General features: G+C 42.0%; 1 protein-coding gene across 3 annotated transcripts in view; it reads left to right on the plus strand.

Annotated features, from left to right (window-relative positions):
- Positions 1 to 26,488, plus strand: part of WIPF1 (WAS/WASL interacting protein family member 1) — a 113,133-nt gene that overhangs the window by 27,311 nt on the left and 59,334 nt on the right. The window contains exon 2 of one of the 3 annotated variants that reach the window (XM_029225411.1): positions 14,888 to 14,955. The exons of the other annotated variants lie outside the window; for them this stretch is intronic. The gene's annotated coding sequence lies outside the window, so the exon portion shown is untranslated. The remainder of the gene's footprint in view (positions 1 to 14,887; positions 14,956 to 26,488) is intronic. 3 annotated transcript variants of the gene reach the window in all.

The following is a 26,488-nucleotide window of genomic DNA, read 5'->3' on the forward strand; positions in this document are numbered from 1 at the left end:
GTAGAATGACCAGGTCTGAAGCAGGAGTGTCCAAGGATGGCACCTTCTTGAACCTTTCACTTTGAGGGCAGTGGGTTGGAAACACTGGTGATGGAGAGTTATAGGATTTGAGGTAGGCAGCTTACAGAGAGCAACTCAGGTCATAGGGTTGAGAAGTGCAAAGGTGAGGGGATTTAGGACAAAATTGGGAAAAGGAGAAGAGAAAAAAAAAATGACGCCAGTTAAGGCAGGGAAAATGAATCATCTGAGGAGGAAATACTGAACAGAATAGAAAAAGCAAAGAGAAAGAGGCAGCCCCACAGCTATGACCTCTGTCATGGAAGACTCTAGAATCTTGTTCTTTCATGCCTCCTTTTCACATCCACATTCTAAAAGTTAGAAAAGTAAAATAAGCCTTTTTCCTGAAAGCCTCAGTGGGCCTTCAGATAAGCTTTCTTGTAATATATGAAAAAGGGAAATGAGCAGTTAATACACTAAGGTAACCTCTAGTCCTTTTGTGGAAGAAAAGGAACCCTAAGAAAGGGACATGCATACAAACCATTAAAGTCAATTTTTAAAAAATTATTGTCTATTCTCAAGCGATTTGACAGAAAAATATCTGTAGCCTGAGAAGATGGGGAGAGAGCATGTCCCTGTGATCAATTTTTAATAAACATAAATGGTATAATAAATTATGCATTGAGGAGTGGTATAAAGCATTAAACAATGAAGGATAAATAATTTAAATGATTAAAAACTGCCTCTGTCATATGTTTGATGTATGAGAACTCTATTTGACTTTTCAGGGAAATAGAGGAGGATTTCTTTTTTTAAAGGGGATTTTTCAAAATAGATTTTTTAAAAGGAAAATCATGTGATGGTCTGCCGAGAGAGGGTGTTGAGCACAGAAACACCAATTTCCATGATCCCGTATCTTGTGCTCCTTTGATAAATACGTGAGTTGTGCCTTGCTAGTGGATGGGATTCTATCAGGTGATCAATGGTGGAGGCACTGCCCATCTTCTAGAAGGCTGAGACTCCAGATCTCTTTCCTCGTGTCCAGAGAGACGTGGTCTGGGTGTTGGAGTACAGTGACCTTATACAGTCTTAAACTTCCAGTATTCTGTGTAGGAGGAACTGTCTCTGCATATTCAGTGCCTCAGGTAAACTTCCATTTCTATCCCAAAATTAGAGTAACTGGATGGGTTATAACCAAAGAAGTGTTGACCAAGGCTTGCCCCCTTCTTGGACACCACTCACCTGTGGTTTAGGGGAGCCACATTCATCAAAAGCACCATATTATAACATGCAGTGGCTAAGAGCACAAGTATCGGGGTCAGACCTGTCTGGGTGTGAACCACTGTGTACCACTCAGGAGCTTTATCACCTTTGTCAGGTTAATTAACCTCCTTGAAGCACCATTTCCTTATTTGTAAAATGGGTTCAGTAATACCCCAAAGGACTGTTGAGCATTAAATAAGGAACAAATGTCAGTAGCTTAGCTCAGTGTCTGGAACATAGTAAATGCTCAATACGTGTTTATTAACTACATAATTATATATTGAGGGTTTATTTTCTGGTATCAGAGGAGTGCAAAATAGACCAATAGAACCAGAACAAAAACTGTAAACCTAAGAAATATCCACCATGTAATCTCAATCAAAGATCGTAAGCTGTGGTCTAAGAGCCATTTCTGGAAAATGCAGTATTTTTTAAAAATCAAATTCAGATACCTTAAGGCAAAGGACACATGTGCTCCAGTTAACCCCAGTCCTCAGTATTTCCATTGGCTTTTACTTCTCTACTTGCCCAGCTCTGATAGAAGTTTGAATTTGCCACCTCAAACTGAATAGTTAGTTCTATAAAGTTAAATTGGTTTCCCCTAAGTTTCCTTAGGTGTTTTAATTTAGCTTGGGGCATCTGATTGCTCTATAGCCTTAGTGGAAATAGGGAAAAAAATTTTTTTCCCAACAGAATAATTTTGATAAAATTAAAGGCAAAACAGGCCAACAAATCTGCCAGTTGTATACTTTGTTGTTCTTCCAAATTAATATTTTCCTAACATCCATGTAGGTATTTTATTGCCTCCATGGCAATTCAGAATCTGATTATCCAGAAATATAATTGCAGGCATTTATGGTTGATATTCTGAAAACACAAATGCTGATCAATAAAAGTTCAAGTTCCAAATATTGGTGCACCAGACAATGGGAAACTGAAGGCTCACTCTAGGTATTTGAAATCATGGCTGCAAATATGTTGACACTTCTCCCATTGAGAGGTGGGTCTATGTCCCCTTCCTTTGACTCTGGTGGGGGAAGGGGATTGTACTTCTTTTACTAAGAGAGTAAGACAGAAGTGGCCCCATGTGACTTTCAAGGCTAGGTCATAAAAGGCCGTACTTCTGCCATGTTCACTGGGAACACAGAGACTTGAGCCACCAAGTAAGAAGTCTAACTAGATGTAAGTGCTGTGGTGGACAGTCTTGGTGAGCCCATCCTTTAGCCTTCCCAGCCTTGCGTCAGACATAAATGAAGAAACCATCAAGGAAGTGGATTCTCCAGCCCTAGCCTTCTCGCCCCCAAGTTATCAATGATCCCAGCTAAGACCACAGATAATATGGAAGAGAGACGAGTTGTCTTCATCATGACCTTTCTAAATTCCTGACCCACAGAATCCATGAGGCTAATGAAATGGTGGTTTTACAAAGCTGAGTTTTGGGCTCATTTGTTACACAGCAGTAGATAACTAGAGCACTCACCCACCATGGTGAGCTGGCTGTATAGCTGAGGTAGTTACAGTATCACATCATCGTGCTTATAAGATCTTGACTGTAAGAACCACCTGGTCCCATCAAAATGTACCATATTATTGCTAGGTTTTTTCCATACAAGATAAACATGGGAGAGTGAGCTAATCAGTTAATAGATACGTATTGAACTGAGACCCAGTAATAGGTGACAAACCAAGCTCTCCTGCAATTTTAGAGCTTGCTCAGAGGAGTATGTTATCGTTTTTCATTTAGCAGTAAGTCCGTGTCACCACCTCTAAAGTAGAAATAACAGCTTTCTTCAATGATGATGAATTAGGCAATGCATTAAAAAGCACTTAGGGGTTTTTTTTGTTTTTTTTTTTTAAAGAAAAACATTGTTAATACATATAAACACTTAATGTCATAATTCTTTTAGGTTAATGGATAACGCTAATAGTTTGTGCTATTAAGAGCATTTACAAAGCAATCTGAGCATATATAGGAGAATTAGGCTATTAGGGCCTGACGTAGCATGTGCTTCAGAAGCAGCTGAACTGTAGTAACAGTCTTAGTACTTACATTTGGAGTTAGTTTAGTGGTCTTTTTATGAAAAGTCTGAATTCAGTCTGAATTTTGAAAATCAGGGTATGGCAGATCACAGGGCAGATCCCTTCTGAGAGGCTGTGTGGAGAAATCTTTATTTTTTCTAATCGCTGCCTTTTCAGCCCAGCCAGCAACAGAGAAAGCCAGCTCCTTGTGGGTCAAAATGCATATTCCTAGATCAGGGGTAGCGAATTCACAGCACAATGCAATGCCAGTAAACCAGGCTGTCTCTAGACACGTTAAGTTCACCATAGTGCTAGTCTCAAGTGTGCTTGTGTGGCCAATCACACGTGAGTCCTCATGGCAGGCACCTGCTTGGCCATTTCTCACTGCCCATCCTTCTGAAGAGAGCCCATGGGCACCTTGAACCAGAACAAAGATCACTAGCACAGGTATGCCTGAAGATAGATTGGTTGCTTTCTATTTGTCAAAGACTTTCTATCTTGTTTGGACACCACTCTGTTAAAAATACTGTCAGGAGGTGTACTGTTTATGTTTAATCCTAGAAAGAAAACTGAAAAGCTAGGAGATTTCATTTTTTTTTTGACTCCTAAGGAGAGCAGTCGAGATGGTATTATGATTCAGTGAAAGTAGAAGGTCCAAGAAACACTAGTACAGGAGATTGTAGAAAGAGGGACAAAGGGAATTTTATATCCAGTTTCACCTTAAGATCTATAAATTACTAGGCAGGTTAACTTAGAATTGGAATCAGCATTTTTCGTTTTCAAGCTTTTATACTTTGTGCATACACAGAGTGGACCGTTTATAAAACTGGTAAACTGGACTGTGGATTTGAGAATGAGGAATTCCTCTGTGTTTTGGGGAGGCAGTAAACACCTGCAAGGTGCCAAGCCCGTTTCTTTCCCCTAACCTCCAGATGGACTGGTAAGGAGTGGTCTAGGGGATGACTGGTCCAGTGGAGTGAAGGGGTGAGACTCTACTGAGAGGGTTGAGAGGAAGAAGGAAGGAAGGAAGGGAGGGAGGGAGGAAGGGGCTGACCTTCGACCAAGGCCAAGATTGGCATCACAGGAGACAGAACACCTTTCTCTTGAGGTGCTTATTGCCTTAAGTTTCACTCTTTACTTCAGAGATGTACTGAGAGATGGAAAGTAATTTCTTTGTTTCGCTACATACTATTCCAGACTTTTTGTAAGGGCTGAAAGCAGACTGCGGTGGGGAGCATATCATTAGCACATTCTCATGTGTTAGGACAGTCACTCACCTCTGGGTATGCCTCCTCTTTTCCTTTAAAAGGGCCAGTAATGTTCCAAACTTCCCGTCTCCTTTCGAGAGACATGAAACTATCACAGGTACAGGACAACAGTAAAAGGTTGTTGTTGGTTTTTTAAAATCCATCTCAAATCTTTCCTTCATCAGCTTGGCATAAGGAGAACGTGAGGGAGGGACTGTCCAGAAGGAACGGTGGTTTATAACTGAGCCTTGGAGTCACTGCAGCAGCAGAGCTTCTGAGCTGCCGTTGTCAGGATGGGGAACCATGTTGAGATAAAGAAGTATCTGGTCCAGTGCAGTTCAGTGACGTTTACAGTTGTGGTTAAGGTAGCAATTTACTCTATTCGGAATTACTCTTGATCACTGTCTCCTTGGTTGACATGAACTGGCTGGTTGCCATTTATGAGCCCTGGTGTGTGAAAAATATGTGTTTTTGAAGATGGGCATTATACCCAGTGTGGCATGCCCGTGACAACCACAGATTCACATCCCTCATCTCAGGAGACTCAGGGCGCACTCATTGCGCGGAATGGTGAGTGAAATGGCTGTCACTGTGTATATCGTTTTTTCTCTCTTTTTCCTTCAAGCATAAAGAGTTGGATTTCTGTAAGTAAAATATGCCTGTTATTGCAACTGCGCAAATGAGAAACATAATCCTAAGATGTGTCTGTGCACCGTTAGCACAGTTTGGTCGTGAGTTCCTAGATTTTTTTTCTTTACAATTTGGATAGCAAATTGGATTGCAAGACAGTTTATCATTAATGACAACCCAGGGTTGTGTTGGTGTTGCTTTGCTTTATTTGTTTTTGTTTTTGTAACCCTAAATCTTTGTCCTTAATCAAGCTAAATGAATTATTTTTAACCTGAATTTATACATTTAGTTGTACATTTAGTAGCACACTACTTGTTACAGCTTATCTTCCCCCTGCATATTCCTTATTGCTTAGGAAGGCTTTACACTTATGAAGTCTAGTTACTAAAAATGTCAACGTATTTTGATGAATATTACAGTTCATGGTGTTCATTTTCCAGTAAAGAGGGAAGTATAATTTATTAAAACAGTTCATCATAATATTCCATTAACTCCTATTCTGCCTATACTTTCAGCAGTGTTATTAATGATCCACAGTGCCCCTAAGGTTAAAATGCAGTTTATATAAAATGTTCAGGAAACATATTTAAATAAGTACACTTATGTTATTAGATGCAGAGATGTTTGATCATTTTTGTATATACGTTTGTCCCTGGAAGTTGTAGCTGCTATGTTGCTTTCAGTACAGTAAGCATATCATTGAGAGATGTGCAACAGTAATTTAGCAAATAGCACCTTGTTTTATTTTGGGTACCTCTCAGAGCACCAACTTTATTTCTAGGTGAAGAAAATAATAGGTAATTATATATAAAATATATTGTTACTCATTCAGAATGACTGTGAGTAATTAATAAAATCTTGAGAGATGTTTATCTTTTGAAAGTTTACCTCTTTTATAGAATCATGTAATTCAGCCTGTCTGCAGCCACTTCAAAATCCAAATCATAATCCAGAAAATATGTGATAAACACATGTGGTTGGGTTTGATGTTGCTCAGCTGGATGTGACCCACACTCTAATTGTAACCTGAATAAATCTAGAGGCCCCACATGGTCCAGATCCTGCTTGGAGTCTCATTCAAAGAAAACATCAGAAAGCCAGAAAGCCTTGAAGAGTAATGTATCTCTTTCATCTAAGGTTTTCTAAAAGGCATGGCTTAAAGGTGTTACAGTTTGCACCACATAAACAATTTCTCCAAAATTCTGTGTAGCCATCTGTTCCTCCCCCTACACTCATGGCCACTGCTAAACCTCTCTGTCTATCTCATCCACATAGTTTTTCACTGGCTATGCAACCCTTCATCATTCAAAAAAAATTAATGGAGATATAATTCACAAACCATTTTCCTCCTAATTTTTTGATCAGACACAAATACATCCATCTCTTCCAAATTTAGAAGCATAAATGCTACACCACTTCCAAAGTTAGGGTATGCAGATGGATTTCCTGTTCTACTTCCTGGATGGACTGTGCCTCTCTAGAATGACTGGAGGACCTGTAGCTCCACTGCCTCTGATTTCTGAACATCTTTTATTTCCTGTTACCCAGCACCCTCAGAAGTAAAGCCCATTGCCTCACTCTGATTGTATTTCTTTTTCTTTTTTAATAAATTTATTTATTTGTTTATTTATTTTTGGCTGCATTGGGTCTTCGTTGCCGCGTGTGGGCTTTCTCTAGATGCCGCGAGCAGGGGCTACTCTTCGTTGCGGTGCGTGGGCTTCTCATCGCGGTGGCTTCTCTTGTTGTGGAGCACGGGCTCTAGGCGTGTGGGCTTCAGTAGTTGTGGCACGCGGGCTTAGTTGCTCCGTGGCATGTGGGATCTTCCCAGATCAGGGCTCGAACCTGTGTCCCCTGCACTGGCAGGTGGATTCTTAACCACTGTGCCACCAGGGAAGTCCCTGACTGCATTTCTTGTAAGAAATTCTAATGTAGAATTTCCTAATAAAATTTCCACCTACTAACAGTAACAGGAGCCACCATTTATGCACTGCACTGGCTAAGCTCTTTGAATGCATCACACTCAATACTCAGAAGGTTATCTGCATATTACAGATGAGTAAACTGGGACCCAAAGAATAAAGTAATTCACTGCAATTAGTAAGTGATGGATCTGGGATTTGAACCCAGGTAGTTTGATTCCAGAATCCTTCCTTTTAGGAATGACATGAGCTTGTTTACCCATTCTGCCGTATTCTATGTGCTCTTAAATGTGGAAGGGAGGGATGCATCTGAGTAGGAAGATTGTGAAAACAGGCAATTAGTTAGCTGTTCTCTTGGTCCCATGTTATGTATACGTGTGAGAAAAACACAAATCCTGAATCAGGGCTACAGATCTGCGTAATACCCACTCATGATCTCTCCCAGTAACCTTGGTTCACTTCTGAATTGTAAGATTGCCTTATATTCTTCTTTTCTCTATTCAGCCTAAAAGAAAAGAGCAAGAAATATGTGAGAGGGTCTTGGTTCTCAATACTGTCTACAACCTCTGGAGTTCTGTGTTTATGAGGCTTCTTAAAACTCATCCTGGGTGAATGTCAAGGCTTTCTGTGTACCCCTAGCCAGTCTTTTTTTGAACAAGGGAATTTGTCATATGCTTTCAATGTTTTGATCAACAACAAAGATGAGTGAGGGGCCTAGTTATTTGGAATTAAACTGTGTGAAATTGGAAACAGCCAGTTTGGTTGTTGGCCTCAGGTCCCGTAGTATGCCAAAGAATGACTCTGTCAGGTAGGGCTCTGGCTTTAAAGACAGCTGGCCAGAGTGCTTGATGATTCTGGCTTAGATTACATTACAATGGCATAGTCAAATGTATCAGAGTGCGGTGCATCATCAAGAGAACTTTCTTGACTTTTCATCTTCTTTTTAGCTGTTCCAAGTGCTCAGAAATGTGGTGCATAGTGTCTTTTTGCATGACTGCTAATGAGGAAAGCCTTTGGCATGACATAATGCTCCCCAAACCCCTGAGGGTCAGTGTAGAAACAATTGCTCTGGGGTCCGGCTGGACTGTTTGACCTACATGGTGAAGCACTGACTGCCAAGGGTGTGCCTTGCTGCAATTTCTCTCTGCAAAACATGCATGTGGTGTGCATGGGTTTAGCTTTCTCTGAAACAGAAGTTTTGGTGTATGTTGGAAATGACACTGGACTTGTAGTCAGAAGCTTTGGGTTTAAATCCCAGTTCTATTACTTATTTACTTGTTTGAACAAATCCCTTCAACTCTTGGAATCCCTTAATCTCCCCTTTTGTATTATGAGAATGCTTAAAAAAAGATTTACTTCATAAAATTTTATGTGGCTAAATTAATTTTTAAAATATGTTAGAACAGAAATACTCTTTTAAGGTATTTAATCACTTCTTCTTTGTGATCCAAACCAGTATCTCAGTCCAGTAAATTGAGAGTTAATGGCAGGTCTTCAAACAGTTACTTCACCTTTATCCCTATTCCCTCCCTCCCACTGGGATTCTCCATGAAAAATTAAATATGGAATTTTAATGTTAACCTTTATTCAAACACATGCACTTATAGAAACACATACAAAGAATACACATACATAGGTATTTTATGGCCAGAATTTTCTCCATCACCCCTGCACCTATATCAAAGTTTTAAAAAAGTGGAAACCACCTCATTTTTAGGGGAAAAAAAAAGGTGGATTCTTGTTGATTACTGAGCTTTCTTAACTAGACATTAAGCAACTCAGAATTCTAGCCTCCTAAGCAGGTCTAGCAACATTTATTTTCTCATTTGGATTCTTCACCTCTTTAGAGAGTATGTTTACATTCTTGTGATCTTACTGTTGCACTCTTACCTAATTCTAGATTAGATTTCTCAGCTGATGATGACTTCTAGAGACTGGAAGTGAAGTAGCAGGAAACTCACCCTGACAGCCTCCCTTCTACAGATACTTCTACAGATCTCCAAAGTGCATGTATGTCTCAGAGTCCAGAATTTGCAGAAGCATTCCTTAAGATGTTCCTGGCTGTATCCCAACCACTAGGTTCTTGAGTGCCCCTCTACCCCACATTCATCCACAAGATTTGTGAAAGCTAGCCAGTCCTTGTTGTAGGAAGGGAGAAGGGAAGTGAATGGAGATCTGGTCACATACTCTTTTAGAAGGGTTTCTAATACCTATGTAGTGTCATTCCCATATATACACAAAATCTATTATTGCTACTAACATGAATCTACCATTAACTTTCCCAAAGCAATGGACTCACCTTACCAATTAACAGGGTCCTACTATGCAGTTCTCTGATGTTCACCAAGAAAGGTCACATGTATTTGATCTTTAGAAAAAAATATAGGTAGGATTTCTAAACCATTAGATATTAAAACACACACACAGAGCTAGAGGTGCTACAATAATGAAAACCATAGTCTATCAGCAAAGGTCAAGAAAAGAGGGAAAAAAAGTAAGAAGAAAACCATATGATAAAATAGCAAGCATAAGATAAACATATAACAATAAATGTGACTAGGTTAAATTCCTATGTTAAAATCAGTGACTCTCAGATTGATTAAAAAGATAATCCAGCTAAATGCTGTCTTTAGGAATCTTTGTATACCAAAATTACACAGAAAGGCAGAAAATAAAGGGATAGGTTGGTGAATTCTAACTAACAAAACAAAAATAGGGATAGTAATATTAATTCTAAAAAGTGTGGGATTCAATGTAAAAAGAAATATTGAACGAGACATAAAAGAATAGATATAAATCAAACAAGATTCAATAACAATGAAACTTTATGTACTAAACATTTAGCACTGAATTAAAGTAAAATTTGTTAAAAATACAAGCAAAATAATGCAAATAAAAATATAAATAAATTTAAAAATTTAAAGTGTAAATAAACTTTTCCATAATCATAGTGGGAGACTTTAACAAAATACTTTCAGAATTTTATCAAGTAAGTAAAATTAAGTAGGAACAGAAGATTTGAATAACATAGTTATTATTATTAACCTAACTCAACAAATAGGAAGTATACACAGTTTTTTTAAAAGACCATGGATCATTTTCAAAAATTGATGAAATACTACACCACAAAGAAACTTAAACTAACCAAAAAGTAGACATATAACAATAACATAGCATTGAAAGTTACACAAGATGGCTCCTGCCCCTACCTTCATCCAAGCACTTGGAAACTAAGATATGGTCCTTTTAAATGATTCTTGGATCAAAAAGGAAATCACTACTGCAACTATAGACTATTTTAAAATTAACAATGAAAATACAGTGCACTGAATTATGGGGATTGTACTAAAAATATAGTTAGATAAAAAGTTAAGCCTTTTATTTAAAGGACTGAAAAGAAAATAAGCTTAAAATTTAAGAAGCTAATAAATGAAAAACAAAATTAAACAACAAAGTAGGGAGAGGGAAATTATGATGTTAAATTATTTACCTTTAAGAGAAAAATTGTGAATTTTTACCAATAAGAAAAAAAATTTGATTGGCAGTTAGGCAAAAGTTCAGAGTTAACAGGAAAGCTGCTGGGATGAGGCTGGAAATCTGAGTTAATGGGCTAAAAGACACTGTCCCTGTCCTCACTGTCACTTAGGTTTGGCTGAGGTGAAAAGCATGTGCAAAAAATAATTAGAGAACAAGACTGTATTCAATAAAGTGCCCGTTTGTGAGTTACAGATGGTAAACCATCTATAGCAAAGAGAAGCATTAGGCTCTGAGTCTCTGGCTTCAAACTTATCAAGGGCCTCTGGGTGGTTATTTAGCTCCTCTGACTTGGCTACTTATCTGTGAAGTGGGGATCACAGTACCTACCTCAAAGGATTGCTGTGAGAATTGAAGTACACTGGGCCCTCTGTATCCACCGAAGTGGAACCTCGGATACACAGGGCTGACTGTAAGGGACTTGAGCATCTGTGGATTTTGGTGTGTGTGTGGGGGGGGTCCTGGTACCAATCCCCTGCAGATACCAAGGGACAACTCCGTGCATGTGGTAAGGACTGCCAAAAGAAGTCAGTGTGGCATCTCTTCCAATCTCTTCTGGATGCTGGTGAGATGGTTAGGGCACAGTCAGTATCTTAGTATATTTTACACAGGAGTAGGACACATAATGATGTTTAGAGTACCCAAGTTCTATCTGCCTGGGTGAAAAGACTGGGCATTTTATCTGTGACTGTCTTGAAATATGCCCGTGGTGATTAGGTAAACGAGTCTCTGTCCATTAAAAGAAAGAAGTCTATAAAGCATGACACTCCCAAAGCAGCGGCAGTTCATGAGTTCCTGGCCACAGAGAAAGAAATGACCAGTTTTGCCATTATGTAATCGGATGGCTTCCCCAAGTAGGAAAGGGGGGGACCAAGGAGCCCTTCCTGATCTGCTTCTGACCAGTAAGCACTTTTAGTCCTCATCTGTAAGAGTGAGACATCATTCTTGCAACCATTTAGTGTCAGCATTAGGCTCCTCAGGCATGATGATGGATTCTGAGATCTTGAAAAAGTGACATGGTAAACATAAAAGGAATCAGATAGTAAACCCATAAAAAATTGAAGAGAATTTAATGCTTGATGAGCATATGTGGTTTGAGGTAAAGTTAGAATGTGTCTGGGAGTAGGTAAAAATCTGCAGATGCTACACATCAAACCACTTTAGTCAAAATATTTGTTCAGTGGGGGAAAAATATCAGTGAAAGTAGTTAAATGACGTCTACGGTCCAAACAAGAATTAATCGACTGCTCTACTTCCTCCATTCCCAAGACACCATCAGCTGTAAGACACCATCAACTTTATGACAGGTGAGGAGGCGGGGGCAAGGACATGGTATTAAATGTATACTTTGGTTCCAGAAATGTTAGAATATGAAGGCAAAAAGCACTATCAACACAAACATGCATCTTGGAATTAAGGAAATGCAGAATTTCACACAGTTGATGTTTTGGTGTTTTCTTGCTGGTAGAGGATAGGACTAATTTTATAAAAACAATTTTTAAAATGTTCACTAATACATGGGGCAGAACTAATGACAATTGAAGGCAAATTTAAATTTTCTCAGGCCCATAGATTTATTTTCTTTTATTCTCTTGTCAAGACAAAATAAGCCATGGACAGTTGGGGCGGTACTATACGTGATAAGCGTGGAGCATATTTTAGTGCCAGAAAATAATGAAATGCTCAAAAACAAAAACCAAGAAACAAAATATTGGTGGGAGAATGTCAAAGGAGCACAGGAGCCAACTGAAAGAGGTCTCACCAGTCAAAGGCAGAACAATTTCAACAACAAAATTAGTAAAATAGTGTTGAATTAGAACCCAAAGTATAAAATGAATACCTGTGAGGCCATACTGATGTAAATAAACGGTTGAAAACATTGTTGAATGGGGAGAAGAGATAAATCTCCCGTGAAGAAGAATTCAAAGTAATTTATATAGATACTCCACCCTCTGATCCACCCTTCTGAAGTGTATGGTATGGAAGCGCGTAAGGAGCGACCTTCCAGTGGAGAAACCTGACAAACACTACCTCGGGTGATCAAGGCCAACGTCAACAGTGTTAAATTATGTTGATAGTATATGTGCTTGATCTGATGTGATTAAAATGGCAGTTTACCTCTGTGGTCTTCCTCCAAACAGCCCATCACCCCAGTATCATGAGAAAGATCCCAATTGTGGGACATTCTACAAAATACCTAACCAGTACTCGGAACTGTCAAGGTCATCAAAACCAGGGGAAGTCTAAGAAACCGTCACAGCCAAGCGGAGTCTAAGGAGACTTGATGACTAAACGTAATATGGTGTCCTGGATGGGATCCTGGAACAGATGAAGGACACTGGGGAAAAAAATTAAGGAAATCTAAATAACCTATGGCCTTTAGTTGATAATAATGTGTCAATATTGGGTTTCTTAATTATCTATCATATTAAATGTAAGATTTTAATAGTGGGGAGATTGGATACAGAATGTGTGGGAACCCTACTATCTTCTTGATTTTTCTATAATTACAACTGTTCTAAAAGATAAAGTCTATTAAAATTCTTTTAATGCCTAAACAGAAAGAAAAAAAAAATTCATGGACAGGAGGCCAGATTCTAGAGTTTAAAAGGAAGTTATAAGGCATTTTGTTGAGACCTTTAAAAATTCCACATGGAGCATGGCTGAAGCAGAACATATGTAACTGCTTAGTTGAAAAAAATGGAACTGGCAGCTTAGCCCAGAATGTGACACTTCTAAATAAATTTAAATGGACTCATTATTATTTATCATCGATGGAGTATTTTGTTTTTCCAAGATGGCAAAGTTTTACCATTATTCCTATTTTAAAGCGAATGCCGTGCTTTCAGCCATCTTGACTCACTCAACTGGCTAATCTAACTGTACAGTTCAATCAGAAAACCAGCCATCAACTGTCAAAATGGTAAAAACAGTTATGCATGTTTTCAAAGCCAGAAATGTAATTATGTGGTGAGACTTCAGAGTTTTAGTGTTCTCCAGAGTTCTGACTCCCGGGGTTCGTTCCCTTACTCGGTAGAAACTCACATGGAAAAATTCTTTGAGGGAATTATAGGGTAATATTTTCAAGACTTGGAACAGTGAGCTTGTCTTCGGTTACCTTCCTAAAAAACAACTGAAAAATGCCTTTAAAAGCATTTTTTTAAAAAAAGAATTGCGCCAGCGTAGCCAAATAGAAGCAACTTTGGGGTTTCTGCACTGAGTCAAGTTGCACAAACTGCAGAATACTCCCCTCTGTCCAGGACGTCGTTTTACTCCCACGTACCACTTCTACATCCACAAATTCCAGTGTGTTGGACCTCCAGAGAGCTAGAGGAATTATAAAAGGAAAGAGGCGGGTACTGACCACAGGAACAAGTAAGCTAGAATGGCAGCCCTGGACTTCTTGCTTGGTCCTGCCTCAGCTCTTCTCCAGGCCTCCCCGCTCCAGGCCTCTCCCAGGTGCTCCTGCCGGGCCAGCATCAGGGTCCCCCGTGGCCAGGGCTCACGTGCCGCCAGGAACCCCCCACCATCCCACAGGAAGACAAAGTCAGCCCTTTCAGGGGAAACCAAAAGGCTGGCATATTTTGGAGACCAGCAGGGGGGAAGTGTGTGCCAGTTATTTAGCCCTGGGAGGCAGGGAGTACTGGGGCTTTGTTTGCTGAGCCCAGAATTAGGGCACACAGTCCGTCAGCAGGACTAGCTAGACTGGATGTGAACTTGAGACTGTCCCCGGAAACTCAGGGTGAGTGGCCCCTGTCGCTGCAGGGTGCAGAACCACGAGCCAGGCCCTGGGTGTGCTCCTCCGGGCTGGTGCCCTCCAGAGAGCATCCTGGGGACACCCTGGGTGCAGCACCACGGCCGCCCTTCCTCAGCAGTTCCCAGGGCAGTAGCACCAAGGCTTGCCTGTCCTGGTGATAGGACAGCGCCTAAGCCCCAGTGAGCTCAGAAGCCCCTACCCCAAGATGGGCAGCCTGGGGCCCAAGAATCTCTGTCTCTCCCTTTCTCCCCCTCCCTCCTTGTGGAGTCAGAAGAGCCAGGAGCCCGGATACTACTGTCCCCGGCCCCCCACCCCCTTTGCTTCTCTCCTCTTTACCTGAGCCCTAGGGATGCCTGAAGCCAGCTGGGGACCCCTGCGAGGACACAGCATTTCTTCAGACACAGGATTACCCCAGCGTGAAGCAGGCAGGGAGATGGTCTTATCACATGCCTCTGACGGCTCCTTGAACGAGTCAGAGAAGGTGCAGTAAGGAAGTATAATGTCACATGCCGCACTTACAGGAAGCTGGCCAGCAGACAGAGGGGGAACTTGAGAACCTGGGTCATTTCAGCGGATTAAAACAACACAGGTTAGTGCCTTTTTTTTCTCCCCCTGAAAAATCTTTCATAGCCATTCTAAAATACCTAACTGGTTCTCTTTCCTTAAACCGTCTTTAACTCTTTGCAATGTGGAGAAATTGCTCCGGCTTTGGATGTAAGAGCCAGGGCGTAGCTGGTAGCCACGTTATTAGAGGAACCAGCAGCAAGCCATTATTATGAAAATGAAATTATCAGAACCTCCCGCTTCCCTATTCAGAACTTCTGTACCCTAAAAAACAAACCTTCAGATGGTCATTAAATTACTTATTTCATGGAATCCAGCTAAGCCTCTCCTCGAGTTTACCTATTAGCGTACATTGGGACACATCATTTTGTGTTTGGAGGCAGACGCTGGGTGCTCAAAGGGTGGTAGAAAATGCAGCAGTAGTGTGTGGACAAACTCGCTGCAAGGCTGCATGCAAAAGTTTGTTGTTTTTAGGCACTTTTTGCCTGGCAGAACGAACCTTTTGGCTTGTATTTCCTGTTAAAATAATTTCTTGTATCTTTATAAATTCTTAAGTTCCCTTTTCTTTTATATATTTTTTTCTGCCCTCTTCCTTTCTGTGTTCTTTTTTTTTTTTTTTTTGCAATTTTCCTTCTTTTATTAACAGAAAATGGGAGTAGAGGGGTGTGGGCAGTTTGAACGTGGGATGAGGAAGTCCCCTGCGTCCCCCCTGCCCCAGGGTTTCAGAGCACAGCCTGGGGCTGTCATGTGCAGGGTGTATAGAAGCCATGAGGTCTGTCACTAGAGCTTTGTGTCTTCAGCTTGTTCTTCCTCTAGAAAGGAAGATTTGAGGAGTCTAGAGAAGAGCCCAAGAGATGGTTAAAGCATTGGAAATTAGAGCCCAGAAACAGCTAAAGGGCCCAAGATTATTCATCCTGTGGTCCTCGAGGGACAGTTTAATAAAGAAGTTCAGTAAAACGCTCTTACACAACGGCCTGCTGCTTTCAGACCTGTATGACAAAGGAAAATGTCTCAAATCTGAGTGAGAGGAAGGAAGTTACCACCTTCTTGGGCTCTCGTTAAGCACTAAAACAGGTTAGCCAGAGAGGTTGCCGAGCTTTTTTCTGGGCCATTTGAAAACGAACTAGCCTTCTTCTGTGGCTGTTCACGTGTTAACAGAGGCAGGGAGAGAAAGGCAGAGAAGAGCCCAGGTTTGGGAGCTTCTTGTTTCCTTCTCTTCATTCCAAAGTGTACTACAAAGTGTCTGTGCTGGAAAACAGAACGACAGTGGGGTGAGGGGTTAGTGGACCCGTGTGTTGTTTATGTCCCAGTACTGCAAAATAACCAAAACTGTGAGGCAAGAGGAAAAACATCATTGTTGATGATGTCCTCAGATTGCCACATTTATTTCATGTTTTGCTACCATGTTATGCAAGAAGATGGAGAGGAAGCTGACAGACTATGGGAGGATTCTAAGTTGGAATTCTCAGCCCAAGTGGTTTCAGAAACCCTGCACTAGCTCTGACTGAGGCAGCCCACGTTTCCACTGGGGGTTGGAGCTGGAGGGGAGATTGGACTTTATTTGATGTTTGGAGCCCTTTGCACAAATAAATGCCTGGAGGAGACACATGGAGGAGCACTGCAGTGGAAAGGTCTCTTGCACATGGCACCAGGAGCTCTCCTGAGCACCAGAAAGAGGCTTACAACTTAGCCATGGCTGGACATCCCTAGAAGGAGCTCTTCTTTCGGTTTTGTTTTGATTTTTAATTGGTCCTAGAGGTTTGTTGTTCAGGTAGTTTTGTATTCTGCTAATCTGCTGCTCATAGCAGAAAAGGGCTTTTTATTTTGTTAAATACTTTCCAGATGGACCTGACATCTTTTTTCTTGGAGTGCATCCTTCCAAAAGCTGTTTCCCTTTCTCCTGGGGGAATCTGTTCTCTCCCCAGCCATTTCTCCAGCTTCCTACCGTCACTGTGCTCCTTTGTGTTTAAGATGCAAGCGAAGGTTTATAAAGTGTCATTATTATGCAGCGCCTTTGATCCCCCAATCTGGAAGTGGTTCCGGAAAAGAAAAAAGACAAAAAGAAGAGGTCTCAGAATGGCAGAAGGTGGTAGATCGTGTTGGATGGTGGAGAACACCTGGAATATTAATCTCACGTGTAATTCTTAGACAGGAAGTACTGCCAGTTCAGTGTGAAGGTCAAAAGTAGAAAGAGAGAAGTGGTCATCTTTTATCTGGAGAAAAGATGCTGAATTTTATGGGGAGGGACTGCATGGGCATGTTACTGAATTCTCTAAATAAGAAGAGGAAGGGGGCTTCCCTGGTGGCGCAGTGGTTGAGAATCTGCCTGCTAAGGCAGGGGACACGGGTTCGAGCCCTGGTCTGGGAAGATCCCACATGCCGCGGAGCAACTAGGTCCGTGAACCATGGCCGCTGAGCCTGCGCGTCCGGAGCCTGCGCTCCGCAACAAGAGAGGCCGCGACAGTGAGAGGCCCACGCACCGCGATGAAGAGTGGCCCCCGCTTGCCGCAACTAGAGAAAGCCCTCTCACAGAAACGAAGACCCAACACAGCAAAAATAAATAAATTAATTAATAAACAACTTTGAGGAACTAATTCATATTAAGCAAACACAGAGGAACCTGATTTATACACCAGAATGCCAATTTACAATATTAATTTAAAAAAAAAAAAAAAAAGAAGAGGAAGGGGGTTGACTTCACATATCCCTCCTCTCCTGGACCCTGACATTCAGGCAGGCCTGTTTTCCCCAGAATCCCAGATAATGCAGAGTAGCACTTCAGAATCAGCATCCACTGATGTTTGGGTGGCCTGAGTTTCAGAGGAGTGTAATGGTGAGATATTCAAAATATTCATGTTAGTGGAGGAAAAGAAAAGAAAAAATAAAACTCTGAGGAGTGCAACCATATAGTTGAATTTATCCTCGGCCGTCTTTTTGAGTTGGCATCAGCACGTCTGTAGGCCAGCGCTCTGGGCCTCTCAGAGAGAAGTTCCTGGGTGTGTCTGAGGTGTTATTGTTAACATCACTAGCATACTGGGAGCCATAGATTTGGTTTTTTCAACTGTGGTAAAATACACATAAAGTTTACCACCTTAACTATTAAATGTGTAGTTCAGTAGCGTTAAATATATTCACGTTGTTGTAAAACTCCAGAACGTTTTCATTTTGTGAAATGGAAACTCTATAGCCATGAAACAACAACTCTCCACTTGCCCTCCCCCAGCCCCTGGCAACCACATTCTACTTTCTGTTTCTATGAGATTGACTACTCTAGGTACTTCATATAAGTGGAAGCATACAGTATTTGTCTTCTTGTAACTGCTTTATTTCACTTTGCATAATGTCCTCAGGGTTCACCATGGTATAGCGTGTGTCAGAATCTCCTTCCTTTTTGAGGCTGAATAATAGTCCATTATACGTATAGACCACATTTTCTTTATCCATTCATCTGTGGATGACATTTGCATTGCTTCCACCTTTGGCTTTTGTCACTAATGCTGCTGTGAACATGGGTGTCCAAATACCTCTTTGAGACCCTGCTTTCAATTCTTCTGTATATATATACAAAAGCGGTATTGGTAGATCATATGGTAGTTCTATTTTTAATTTTTTGAGGAATTGCCATACTGTTTTCCATAGCAGCTACACCCTTTTACATTCCCACCAACACTGCCCAAGGGTTTCATTTGCTCCACAACCTAGCTAATAACGTGTTGTTTTCTGTTTTTTTTTTTATAGCAGCCATCCTGATGGATGTAAGATGATATAGTTTTGATTTGCATTTTTCTAACAATTAGTGACATTGAGCATCTTCTTATATGCTTGTTGTTGTTTGTATATCTTCTTTAGAGAAATGTCAGTTCAAGTCCCTTGCCCATTTTTTAATGAGGTTATTTGGTTTTTTGTTGTTGAGTTTTAAGGGTTCTTTATGTATTCTAAATATTTAGGGAACTGTAGATTTTTTAAGTATTGTTTGTGCAGGTTCTAATGTTCACATTATCTACTAGGAACCAGCTGCCTCCTGTGATCTACACCCTTGGGAAAGAGCATGAGTTTCAATAGTATGGGTTTTTTTCCCCAACAGTATGATTTTTATCCTAACTCTGGAGTGCTATACAAAATCTCAGTCATTTTCAGCTTATAAGCAGTTTGGTTTTTGAGAACTGACAAAGGTGAAGAGAAGGAAAAGAAAGGGAAGAGCTTGGGGTAATGCTTTTTATTCCTTCCATAATTTCTACTTTTTCAGCTATGTAAACGTCAGGAGAAAGCCTTATCCTCAATTCTGTTGACTAAAACTAGACTCTGTGCAAGAAGAAACATACTTTCTGAGAATCATCCAGTAATTATGTCTTCTTATACCACCCTCCCTCCAAACCCACAGACTTGAATTCACCTCAGATTACGAAACCATTATCATTTTCCTTCATGAATGCCTCAAGCAAAATGTATTTTGCTTTGAGTAGTAAGGACCCAAAGAGGACTTGGTCTGCTGTCCCAGGAAAAGGAGCGAAGAACAGCTCCTTCTGGAGCTGTGGCCAGGGGATTTGTGTAGATTTCAGATTTTCAGGAAGGAACTGGTAGGGAAGATGTGATGGACAGCGGGCACAGTGCTGTGGTAGGGCTGCTTTTGCTGGAGGTGCTACTTCTAAATGGAGTATCATTGTGGTTAGGGAAGGGATTGCCTGTGTGCCCGACTGATTCTTCACTCTACCGTTTCAATTTCCCTCCACTTCCTCATCAGTTACAAAGTTGGTGCTGTTTCAACCCCCCCCCCCAAAAAAAAGCCTTAGTGTCCCTCCTCTCCTCTCCCACACCCCCCCCCAAAAAAGCAAGCTATCAGGAAATGACAAGAACAGTAGCATGTATTTGTTTGTTGATGAAAGGACAGAGAAAGCTTTGTCTTGAAAAGAATAACAGAATAAACTGGGAAAATATGAGTCCTGGAGGCGGAACCCTGTGATGATGCAACAAACCGACAAACTTCAGAGGCATCTCTTCCTAGTGTACATGACATCCTACGCCAGTTCCACCCGGAGGTATTCGTACAGCACCAACATTGTAATTTCTCCATACTGATTCGAAGTTACTGCTTTGAGACTGTCAGACTAGCTAGATACTTACCAGAATGTCTGTTTTTGATACTTTCTGGTATGAATTAGGCTAGCTTTCTGCTTTTAATAATGTTTAAATAATTGTGTTTAAATAATATGTCATATTTTAGGTTCACTCATTGTATTGGTTTGTAATCCTAGTGTGACTTAAAAACAGAGCCTTTTTTTTTTATAGTAGGATACATGTTTGCACACATGCATGTACCCACCCCTCCTAAAAATTCTTTAGGGCATATGCTTCGTCAGTTAAAAGTCATTAGATGATATCTTGGCACCTACAATTATTTAGAATATGCTGCTAACTTCAGGCTAGGCAGTTATTCATGTATTATACCTATAGATTCGTTTGGAGGGTCTGCTAGTGAATTGCTCTTCTTTCAATAAATCACTGACTTATTAAGTGGTGGTTTGGAGCATCTTTGATTTCCAGGATGGCTACGGAAAGATGTGGTCTTCCTTAAAGGCTTTAGAGACCTGTAGAATGATCCTGGCTCCTGGAAACTGGGTGTGGGACCAGTAGAGGGGCTGCCCAATACCTCACCAGCTTGCTACGCAGACAGATGCGCAGAGAGAGCTGCTAAAGGACAGGAGTTGGCGTTCCAGCTCCGCCCTCTCACTGTGGTGTGACTTCGTAGGAAAGTCCCAGTTCCAGAAGCCATTTAACCAACTGAACATTCTTGATGGGCTGCCACCGGGGCTTCGCCTAAAAGCTCTTTCAAAGCAAACAACATGTGCCTTCACTCTTTCTCTCCTTCCCTTTGCGTTCCCCCTTCCTGCCCATCACCTCCTGAAAACAGACCAGAACTCACCTGCGCGGACAGCTTGCTTCCTCCCCCAGCCCTGCCTCTAACCTTTGTGTTCCACTTCCTCAGAGCATTTAAAACCCTTCCCTGCAAAACAGGGACAAATCAAGGCTGATGAGCATAGTTGCCACAATGAAAGCGTTTGTGTGGTTTTTCATAGGAAAAATAATTGGGGGGGGGAGGGCGGGGGGAATAATGTTATTATGAGATAGATCCCGATGAATATGGAAGGGTGGATAGTTTCCTTTTTTAAAGCTTTTTTTAAGAATTCATAAGGAGGTAGCAGTAGGGGAAAGGGAATTGAAAAGGCCAGAGGATAATTTGCTCTAAAAGACAAAATAGTTAGGTTATTCAAAAACATTTTTTTCTCCTACTTCGGTGCCAGGAACATCTGGCCTTGGGAAAAGTTTCGGAAACAGGGTTTCAGATGCTGTTGTCATTATTTAAAACTTAAAGAGGTAGGTAAAAAATAGAACTCTGGGTTTTTAGAAATAGAAGGGATCTTCAAGGGTTCAATCCCCTCATTTTTACTTTATCTATTTTTTTAATTAATTTTTTTTTGGCTGCATTGGGTCTTCGTTGCTGCACATGGGCTTTCTGTAGTTGTGGTGAGCGGAGGCTACTCTTTGTTGCAGTGCAGGAGCTTCTCATTGCGGTGGCTTTTCTTGTTGCGGAGCATGGGCTCTAGGCATGTGGGCTTGAGTAGTTGTGGCACACAGGCTCAGTAGTTGTGGCTCACGGGCTTAGTTGTTCCGCGGCATGTGGGATCTTCCCGGACCGGAACTTGAACCCGTGTCCCCTGCATTGGCAGGTGGATTCTTAACCACTGCGCCACCAGGGAAACCCTCCCCTCATTTTTAGATTTGGAAACTGAGGCCCCGAAAGTTTAGGTGATTCGTCTTGGCCAAAAGAGCTAATTAGTGAGAGTGGTGAACATCAGTCACGGCTCCTGGCTCCTGGCTCCAGCACGGGCTGCAATGTTGAGAGCTCCCAAGGACTTGGACTCTGGATGTTCTACCCCTCTGGGATCTACAGAGGCCAGACCCATGCCTAAGAGGGGCAGGCCAAGCGACTGAGGAGCTTATGAGCTCACAAAACTCCAGCCAAGTGACCTCTGTTTCTGGAAGGTGGCACAGCAATATGGGTGTAACCTTACCAGTAGACACCTAATCCGTCCTACCTGGAGAAAGTTTGTGTGCAGTGAACGGTGATGGTCCCCTTGGAGCAAAGAAGACGACAGCCCAGAAAGGAAAAATTCCCAGCAGTTGCCCAGGATTGGCCAGTAAAAGAGACGCTCAATCTCGCGGACATGACTGTGGATTGAGAGGGCTGTCCGTTGAGCAGTGTGGCTGAAGATCAGACCCAGATTAAGTAGCCTTTCCAGTGACCGTGGCCCAGATTAAACAGCCTTCAAGAGGCTTACCCATCCTTAGCCCTGATTCCAAGACCCCTGAACCACCTTCTGAACATTAAATCAGCTTCCTTGCTACCACTGTCTCAGAAGAGTATATTCTGGACAATGGCCATGGTCACTGGAAAGAAATGCCATCATTTGTGAATTCTGGTGTGTCGGGGAGCCTCTCGTGAATTTGTAAGATGGGTCGGTCATTCTGAATCTGATCCCTCTGACTCCCAGATAAAAAGGAGATTTGGGGACCTCTATGGCGAAGTCCCTGTGCTGGAAGTGTGGTGATCTACCCCTCCCCGGGAATGTCACTCCACAGGGTCTTTCCTGGGCAAGCAGCATCCTTTCCTCAGTGTCAGTCCTACTTCTTTGTCACTCCTCTTTAAAATGCCACAGCATTATGAAAAGAAGAAAATGGGGCTTCCCTGATGGCGCAGTGGTTGAGAGTCCGCCTGCCGATGCAGGGGACACGGGTTCGTGCCCCGGTCTGGGAGGATCCCACGTGCCGCGGAGTGGCTGGGCCCGTGAGCCATGGCCGCTGAGCCTGAGCATCTGGAGCCTGTGCTCCGCAGCAGGAGAAGCCACAACAGTGAGAGGCCCGCGTACCGCAAAAAAAAAAAAAGGAAAAAAAGAATAAAATGAAATATAATATGTGGGTCCTGCAGTTGGACATTACAAGCCCTTTTTTGGACTCTTGATATCTTATGGGGTCTTTTATCTGCCCTTTGGGGGGCATTTTCACTTAATTCAGAAATATTTACCAAGCCCCTTCCATGTAGATCTTAAATTCTAGGTGGGGGATGTGGGCAATAACAATAACCCTAATAAAATAGTACATCACGTGGTATAGGACAAGGTTAAAAGTAGCGAGGACTGTGGAAGGAGTGCAGCAGGGTAGGAAGAGTGGCAAGGCAGGGGTGGGTGTATGGATTTAAGTGGGGCAGGTAGGGTGATTGTCATGGAGAAGGTGGCATTTGAGTGAAGACTTGGAAGAGGTGAGAGAATTCGCCTTGCAGTTACTGGGGAAAAGGCACAGGGGCCTTGAGGCAGGAGCAAGCCTCGCATATTGAAGGAATAAGGAGGAGCTGGTGTGACCAGGCAGAGTAAGTGAGGAGGAGGGAAGTAGGGGGAAGTCCTGGAGGGCCTTGTAGGCCCTTGTAGGACTCTGGCTTGGGAGATCAGCTCGGTGCTTTGTGACCACCTAGAGGGGAGGGATAGGGAGTGTGGGAGGGAGGGAGACACAAGAGGGACGAGATACGGGAACATATGTATATGTATAACTGATTCACTTTGTTATACAGCAGAAACTAACGCACCATTGTAAAGCAATTATACTCCAATAAAGATGTAAAAAAAAAAAAAAAAAAGAATATCCTGCTGAGTAAGGTTTACGTTAGAACATATTGCCACAATTATTTTGAGATTTTATGGCTCTGAATTTGAAAACATAAAAAAAGAAACAGTGAGAGGGAGCTTTGGGATCACTTTGAGCCATGGAGAGACGATGATCTGGCTTTGTTCTTTAAAGGATGCCTCTGGCTACTGTATTGAGAGTACCGTACAGGAGAGTAAGAGTTGAAGAGAGAGACTATTCCAGTACTCTGGTGAGAGATGAGGGTGCCTTGGACCAGGGTGGCAGCACTAGAGGTGACGGTGAGGAGTAATCAGAGCCTGTTGTTTTTTTTTTTAATTGAAGTTTCATTGATCTACAATGTTGTGTTAGTTTCGGGTGTACAGCAAAGTTCATGTTCTTTTCCATTATGGTTTATTACAGGATATTGAATATAGTTACCTGTGCTATAAGATAGGACCTTGTTGTTTATCCATTCTATATATAATAGTTTGCACCTGCTAGTACCAAACTCCCCATCCAACCCTCCCCTGCCCCTCCCCCCCTTGGGGGAGTCTGTTCTCTATGTCTGTGAGTCTGTTTTGTAGATATGTTCATTTGTGTTGTATTTTAGATTTTAGATATGTTCATTTGTGTTCATTTGTGTTGTGTTGATATAAGTGATGGCATGTGGTATTTGTCCTTCTCTCTCTGACTTACTTCACTTAGTATGATAATCTCTAGGTCCATCCATGTTGCTGCAAATGGCATTTTTTCTTTTTTTTTTTTTACATCTTTATTGGAGTATAATTGCTTTACAATGGTGTGTTAGTTTCTGCTTTATAACAAAGTGAATCAGTTATACATATACATATGTTCCCATATCTCTTCCCTCTTGCGTCTCCCTCCCTCCCACCCTCCCTATCCCACCCCTCTAGGTGGTCACAAAGCACTGAGCTGATCTCCCTGTGCTATGCGGCTGCCTCCCACTAGCTATCCATTTTACGCTTGGTAGTGTATATATGTCCATGCCACTCTCTCGCTTTGCCACAGCTTACCCTTCCCCCTCCCCATGTCCTCAAGTCCATTCTCTAGTAGGTTTGTGTCTTTATTCCTATCTTACCCCTAGGTTCTTCATGACTTTTTTTCCCCTTAAATTCCATATATATGTGTTAGCATACGGTATTTGTCTTTCTCTTTCTGACTTACTTCACTCTGTATGACAGACTCTAGGTCCATCCACCTCATTACAAATAGCTCAATTTCGTTTCTTTTTATGGCTGAGTAATATTCCATTGTATATATGTGCCACATCTTCTTTATCCATTCATCCGATGATGGGCACTAGGTTGTTTCCATCTCCGGGCTATTGTAAATAGAGCTGCAGTGAACATTTTGGTACATGACTTTTTGAATTATGGTTTTCTCAGGGTATATGCCCAGTAGTGGGATTGCTGGGTCGTACGGTAGTTCTATTTGTAGTTTTTTAAGGAACCTCCATACTGTTCTCCATAGTGGCTGTACCAATTCACATTCCCACCAGCAGTGCAAGAGTGTTCCCTTTTCTCCACACCCTCTCTCTTTTCATCTTTTAATGTTTACGTTTATATTATCTTGATTTGAAATTGCATTTATTGTGATTGAAACAAATGTTAGCTAGTTATACAAATATTAATGAATTAATGTATGTTAGCTATTTTCCTGGTTTTAAAAGGAGGTATGTTAACTTCATTCAGTAGGGAGAACGCTGAGTTCTTATAGGTTGGATCTAAGTCTGTGCCAAACCTATTGAATACATTTGACCTCTAAATTCGCCCTTTGTCTGCTTTTTAGTCAGCTTGAGTGAACAAAAAAGACCTATTTAAGAAATACTTAAATTGGTACACTGGAGTAACACTGGAAGTTCCTACCCCAAACAGAGACTAGAAGTTTTTATTCTCAATCTTGTGCTCAGTTTATAAGAGCATCTATCAGTTTTGTCTTTGTCTCATTAGACCCTCGACCAGCCTACAAGACAGGCTCTGTGTGAGCCCCATTTACAGACGTTTTTACATTGCCTCAGAGGGGAAGTGACTGGGCTGCAGTCCCCTGAGCCAGAATTCAGACCCAGGGCTACCTGTAGCCAAAGCCTCCCCTACTCTGTTTACCAGAAGCAAGAGCAAAGTAGACCAACCAGAGCATTTTAGCAAAATAATATAGACCAAGAGGCACTGCAGAATGACCTCTTTTATGAAAAAGTGAAACGTGAGCTCCATTCAGGAATTTCAGGTAGTTGCTAAACCAGTCCTTGAAATGAGAGGGTACACGAAAAAAGTCTCTTTTTTCATCGCTGCCCCGTACGGTGGTGGGGCTGCTTGGGTGGTGTGATGCCTGTGGACTACGAACATGCCCCTCCGTCAGACTTACAGGAAACACCCAGCCCTCTCTTGCGTAGAAGTCCATTGGTGCCAGCTGCCAGCAGCTGTCCAGGCTGCTCCTAGAAGGTGCCTGGGCGCTGGGAGACTGCAGCCAGCCAGCCCTGAGAAGACATGAGCAGGGGGTTCTGAGAGCCTTGGAAGTGGTCCAGGACCTGGAGGCACTGACCTCAGCTCCAGGCGCAGAAAGAAGGGCTGGGCTCTGTCCCCACAGCACCAGCCAGACAGAGTGCCAAAGGGCAATAGGGTCAGCTCCCACACTGGAACCCTCCATGGGGACCCTTGGGAGGAGCAGCCCCCCCACTGCAGCAGATGTTATTCAGACTGTTAGCACTGGTGCAGCTGCGCTGGTTCCTAAAATACCGAGATGCTTCAAAACCCGTTGGTGACTCATCACCAACCTCAGTCACCCGAGTACACCCCCAGCACCCCTAAGACCTCTCTCATATTTCAGCAACTAAGGATTAATGCCTGGCACAGCAGGGGGTGCCCCAG

Source organism: Monodon monoceros, unplaced genomic scaffold (assembly GCF_005190385.1).
Source record: "Monodon monoceros isolate NGI ecotype Baffin Bay Population unplaced genomic scaffold, NGI_Narwhal_1 Super_Scaffold_16, whole genome shotgun sequence".
NCBI classification, from domain to species: Eukaryota; Metazoa; Chordata; class Mammalia; order Artiodactyla; family Monodontidae; genus Monodon; species Monodon monoceros.